The 6,278-nt window shown below is 44.7% G+C and overlaps 1 long non-coding RNA gene across 1 annotated transcript; it reads right to left on the reverse strand.

Moving 5' to 3' along the window:
- Positions 1-4,602, reverse strand: LOC104941585 (uncharacterized). The gene is made up of 2 exons (XR_797914.1): positions 4,526-4,602; positions 1-1,300 (listed from the first exon to the last, which is right to left on the reverse strand). It is a non-coding gene; the product is annotated as an uncharacterized lncRNA (long non-coding RNA).
- Between the last annotated feature and the right edge of the window lie 1,676 nt (positions 4,603-6,278).

Below are 6,278 nucleotides of genomic sequence, written 5' to 3' on the forward strand. Positions count from 1 at the left end.
TTGAGTTTATCTATTTAAGAGACAGAAACGTCTTCATCCTACATAGCTGTCTTCTGCTGTGACTTCAAAGGTGCTTGCTCGAGTTGCTCTGGGAATCTTACATCTGGGTAGCTGTCATAGTATTCTAATTTCTGAGCATTTGAAATCAAAGTGTCACACCAGGGACAGACAGTGGGTTGAACAAAACAAAGCCTTGTCCTTTATACTTAGTATTTGTGTGCGAGAGATGATATACAGTATACAGTAGCACACACAAAGGGCAGAAGCCATGAGGCTGGCAAATGCTGCACAGTAACAGATACAATTTATATTTCTCTCAGCAGACACCAATCTCAATTTTTCTATCCCACACAGTGCTGCTCATCTCCACCTTTTATCATTTAAGTTATTGCTTAATAAAGCATCGACAGTCGGTGATTATCATATTCTGTGTCCTCTGGATCCATTCCATTAATAAAGACTAAGGTACTGGTACTGTGTACGTAGATTAATATGTCTACAACATACTCTATATAAATTTCTAATTTCTTACTGCAGATTAATTGCAATACAAAAAAACGGATTGTTGGAATGACATTCAGCTTAAAGTGTTATTGTTGATGCTGAACACCTACATTTCAAAAAGTTAAGTCCCTAGGGAAATGTGAGTGTGTCCTGTGGATGAAGAGTTTATTTAGATTACATTGGCTTAATCCAGATCAGCTGTAATTCTTAGTGAACAGGTTTTGGTGATACAGTTTCAAAAGGAGTTAAACTGAAGGTCAAATGGCCACATGCTGGCATTGCGTGTAGTATAAGTCATCATCCTCATGTTTTCATGACCACTTAGCTTAAGGGTTACAAGGGAGAGGAAACAACATGAATCCTGGTTGTGCATATGACATGTAACAGCTTATAATAAAATAAATCCAAGTGTTCTTCTAAAAAATGTCCGATCCAAATGTGACATGAAACCAAGAGGAGATTTGCTGCGATCAAGCATATACCAGTGACAGGCCTACATCATCACTAGGGTTGTGAATCTTGCATCTTATCACAATGATACAGTGGGTACCCCTGCCTTGAGAAGGGCTTTGTCTCTGTCTCAGTGTCTGTAAACTAAATTGGCCGCCTTGAATGAGAATCCTCCAGACTGGTTGGCATCTGGTCTATAGGCTCATCCTTTCCCCTTTCACTCTGCGATTCTCCGCTCACATATCTGAAGACAGCAGCTCTTCCACGGCTCCTGGAGATGTATTGTGACAGGGGATGAAGGAAAGGGCTGCCAAATGGATGAGCTAAGAGAAGTTTCCAAAGGAGGCTGCAGTGAGATGAGAGAGAAAAGAGGGGGTACATTATTAGGATTCACAAAGATGGAAAAAACTGAGGTGAAAGTGCAGAAATAGTGTGCTCTTTTCATGCCCTATTGTAGCCTCATTGCATGGTCAAAATGCATTGGCCTGTCTCTGTTAATGCACCATGAAATTGTTGAAACACATCCTGCCTTCAAAGCACATCTGAGAGAGAGTTTGGGCTTCATATCCTCCCTGAATCTGTGTGTGACACCTTACTCCCCCAGACTCTGTTAGCCATCAAACAAGTAACCAGTGTGGCTGTCCTCTCTTCCTTTAACGGCCCCTACACACGGCGGCGTGCGTAGGGGCCGTAACACTCTGCACTCAATCACAGAGCAACTCCCTTTCTAATAGAAAAAAACAATCATTTAGCATGAGAAATAGCTGACTGAAGTAGGAGAGTAATGTTGTGCGTGAAGATTGCGCCTGTCGCTAATGTTGGCAGAGTGACAACAAAATAATGACATAAAAGACTGTTAAAGGAAAAGCCTAAACTGTCATTAATATAAAGATGTTTAGTAATCACATAACAGAGCTTTTCTTTAAAAAGTGTAATGTTTAAGCACAGGGGTATTGCTAGATTCCCTATATCTATACATCGGACAGTATATGCTTCTAATACATCATTCTTGTAGCGCTCTGTGTGTACAAAAGGACGGAAATGATGACATTAAGCTAATCAGCATGTAATAAAAGTCCTTTCTTCCTGAATGTCATTATCTCCTGTCTGATATGGAAACAAGCGATGTAACCAGGATGTTTCCCTGACAACGAGCCAGTTTGTTCCATCCTGAGATGACACTAGGAATCGGCGGGAAGCAGACTTTCCTCTCCCAGACATGTTGGCATTTCAGCTCTAAGCCCCCCTCTCCTGAAAGCCCAGGAAGACGCGCCACCTGTCTCTAGACACTGAGAGATGTAACGCGGCACCGGAGTGAACCTGAACCAGGAAACGACGGAGAGTCACTAATATGACTAGAGACTTGTACAGACACAGCGAAAACAACTTCTCTGATGGAAAACCTTTTAAATGAGCTCCCGATGGAGTCATCACAGCCTAGGTGCACCAGAGGTGGAGTGGATAGGAAAGCAGCACCCAGGCAGCATTTGAGCTGAAGAGAAATGTCATGTTCCTTCTTTTTTTCTGTCTGTCAAGCTCAGAGTTTTATTCATATTTAATTCAGAGCTGCAGTTCAGCTGGCAGGCGCCACATGAGTAAACCTCTGCAGCGATGGGTAACATCACAGGAGCAACAAGGTTACCAAGACAAATCTCCCCCAGCAACCAAGGTGCTGCCGTCAAGATATCTTTGATTTAGGGTAGGTAGAGCCTGAAACATGGCATATGGCTACAAACAAAGGGATAGAATGACTGATGAAAATTGGATTTGTTGAGAAGGAAGAAGGGACTGACAGTTTATTGTAAAGATAAACCAACAACCAGAGGCTTAGCAGAAGAAGAAGGGCAGGTCCCCCCGGGTTCGGACCTGAATCCTCCCTCCCAAAGCTTTCCAGATGTTACAACAACCCATGCATGGTTCACACTGCCTCAAGAGAGCTATGGCTCCGGGGCGTGGAAGACATCATCCTTACATCTCACTGAATAACTGATAAACACTGCTTAGCCTGCTGAAAATACATGACATACTGTAGGTGAAGAAATAATACAAGATACTGTACATGCACTATATCTGCTTTCACAACCATAAACCGGTTGAGGAGAAGAGGAAATACAGAATATACTGTGTAACAATGCACTGTACACTATATCATATTTACACTTGCAAAAAACTTTGATTTGATCTGATTTGAATATCATCAAGCATTATTTATTCAACTTTACTTTGAGTAAGTTTTGTTGTTCAAGCAGGACCTAAAACTTTGCTGTATGTTTCAAAGGATTGTTATACAAGCATCTATGTTTTTAGTTTCAAACACTAAGCCCCTGTTGAGTTGAAAGGTGGCTGCAAAAGTTTCTTAGAGTTACAACAGGGGGCCAAAAGTTCTTCAGCAAAAATGCATCCCACTAAAGGCAAATAGGACGGTTGCTATTCAGAGTAAAGATTGAAAACAATCTAAATGTACTGAGTGCAGTATGAGTTTACTCTTCGACTCTCACTATTTCATATGAAAAAACTCTAAGAAACTTTTGCAGTCACGTCCAAAATGAAGTAAGGAAATAAAATGAAAATAAGACTCAGATTTTCTGCTTCTTTCAGAAAATGTCTGCTGAACAACTCTGTGAAGAACATCAAACTCATAAAAACATGTTTCCATTCATGGAGTCTAGTGATAGAGAAGCCAGCGAGAAATACCCCATGGACAGCATTCTCAGAAGTGATCTGATAAAATATATGTATAAAATGTTTTCATGTGCTCTTCAGAGCCTGAGGCTACTTCAACAGACAACAAGCACCAAACCTAAGAAGTCACAACAGTAAACCTCAAAGGGGTACTGCAGTGATTTAGTGTTGCACTTCTATTCATGAGACAGACACAAAATAAAAATGCTTTTGGAGATTATAAAGAAATTCAGTCACAGACATGCATTTTGGGGAATTCTTACTCTCATTTTTTGTGTGGAGAACATAATTTTCAACAATCATTTTCAAGAGAAGAAATGTGATTCCATGTTGAGTGTGAAATGCTATTACAGTGCTTCGAGCTAGTGAGCCTGCTCCAGACAGATTAGCATGGAGCGGAAAGTATGGGACCACAGGAGGGGATGAAAATCAGACCGTGCCTTCTTTCGCTATTCCAGCTCCTTCATTAACCTATTTACCCGTCTCATTTCTTTATAATATGTCGATCTCTACACCTGTTTTCTCTCTATCTTTACACATCTCACCTCTATTCACAGTTGTGTCCTCTTTTTGTGTGCTAGCTATTCTTCCTGTTCTTTCAGAGTGGCGAAGTCACGCCCTTCTACTTCCGCCCCATGGGACCTTATTTCTGAAAAATTATGTATTGAAGTCAATGGAGAGAGAAAACGTATCTTTCGATCCCGTTTGAATTGCGCCATGAATCACACATGATGTTTGTCAATCTTAAAAAATAATTTCCATGTCAAAAAAGTCAGTTTGTCTTAAAACTGTTGAAATATAAGACTATTAAAAATACGCAACTAGAAAGACTACAAATCCCAGAATCCCAACGGACATTACCGTTACACATTACACTCGTGTTACTCACCGAAACCTTGTATAGTGTTACGAATCCAGGCACTTAGTATGTAGGACCCAAATGCAGACAGGGATGCAGAGGTAAAGTATTGTGAAATACTTTATTTTTCCATGATTTAGCAAAAATGAACAAAAAGGTAATCACCAAAACTCCAGTCGAGATGACAAAAAAAACAGAGGACAAAAAATGAAGGCGCTCACGCAGTGAGGAATCAAAAACCAAAGAGTTCCAAAAGCATAGACCTGACATGACAATAGACAAGACAAACTGACACTGGGAGACAGGGGAATTTAAACACAGGGTAACAAGGCACAGGTGGGAACAATCAGGGGCGGGGCTGACACTGATGGGCACAGGAGACACACGAGGAGTGACAGGTGAAAACAATCAGGGAATTAGACACACCAGGGAACTAACGACAGACATGAAAAACACAGGGAAAAGGACCAGACAAATAACCCAGGATGAAAAACATGACAGCAAACACCCAAATAGACAGACACACTAAAACCCGTGACATAAACCTGGGGGTGTGACAGAACGCCCTCTCAAGGTGGACGGTCGCCAGTACGTCCAAAAAACAAAGTCAGCAGGGTGGGTGGAGGGGGTGTCCGAGCGGGTCTCGGCGGACGCCAGGGCAAGGCAGAGGACAATGGATGGGTTCCTCGGGGGAACGGCCGGGGGCTATAGCAGAGTTCAAAGGGGGGTCTCGGCGGACGCCGGGGGCAAGGCAGAGTTCGAGGGAGGGGCGAAGACACAGCTCTCAGGGGTCCGGGCAGGAAGCCGGTGTTGACCGGACAAGAACCGGAGCGGTGGAACGGGTTTGGAATATTCCTCCAACGGAAAGAGGACAGAGGAGTTGCAGGCCCGCGGCGATACAGGTGATGTCCGGGCTCCAACGAAACAGGATATGGGATTGGCAGGGCCCCGGTGAGACGTAGTCGGCGGGACTCCAACGGGAAGACACAGGGCGGCAGGGCCCGGCAGAAGACGTAGTCGGCGGGCCGCCTCCAGTGGCGTACAGGACGTAGGGCTGCAGGACCGCCCCAACCGGCAGAAGAGCAGTCGGCGGGAGTTCCCCCAAACGGCACAGGAATAGGTGCTGGCAGGCCGCAGAAGAGTAGTCCGGCCGGGGCTCCAACGGCACAGGACATAGAGTTGGCAGGACCCAGCGGAAACCTCCACGGCACAGATAGGGACTCTGAGTGGACACTCGGAGGAAACTTGAGAGTTGCTTGGAGAGATGACTGAGAGGTCTGAGGGGGAACTTGAACGGAGACTTGAGAGGAAACTCGATAGGGAACTCGAGAGGAAGACTCGAGATGTGACTCGAGAGGGGGACTTGAGGGGGACTCGAGAAGTGATTGAGAGGTGACTTGAAATGTCGTTAGAATGGGACTCGAGAGGTGACTCGAGAGGGGACTTGAGAAGAGATTTGAGAGGGAACTCGAGAGCGTGGACTTGAGAGGGAACTCGAGGGAACTTGAGAGTGACTTGAGAGTTGACTTGGAGGTGACTGAGAGGAGAACTCGAGAGGATGACTTTGAGAAGTGTCTTGAATGGGGACTCGATGACGGTGACCTCGAGAGGAGGTACTTGAGAAGAAGACTTAGACGGTTGGTTCGCCAACTGAACACGAGGGGCTGGAGTCGGCTGGAGAGCCAACAGTCAGAAGGCAACGAGGTCGCTGGAGTCGGCGGTTACGCCGACAGGACGGGGAGCTGGTGGCGTCGGCTGAACAGACCAACAGGAGGACGAGGAG

This window comes from Notothenia coriiceps, unplaced genomic scaffold, assembly GCF_000735185.1.
Source record: "Notothenia coriiceps isolate Sejong01 unplaced genomic scaffold, NC01 NC01_scaffold00000312, whole genome shotgun sequence".
Lineage (NCBI taxonomy): Eukaryota > Metazoa > Chordata > Actinopteri > Perciformes > Nototheniidae > Notothenia > Notothenia coriiceps.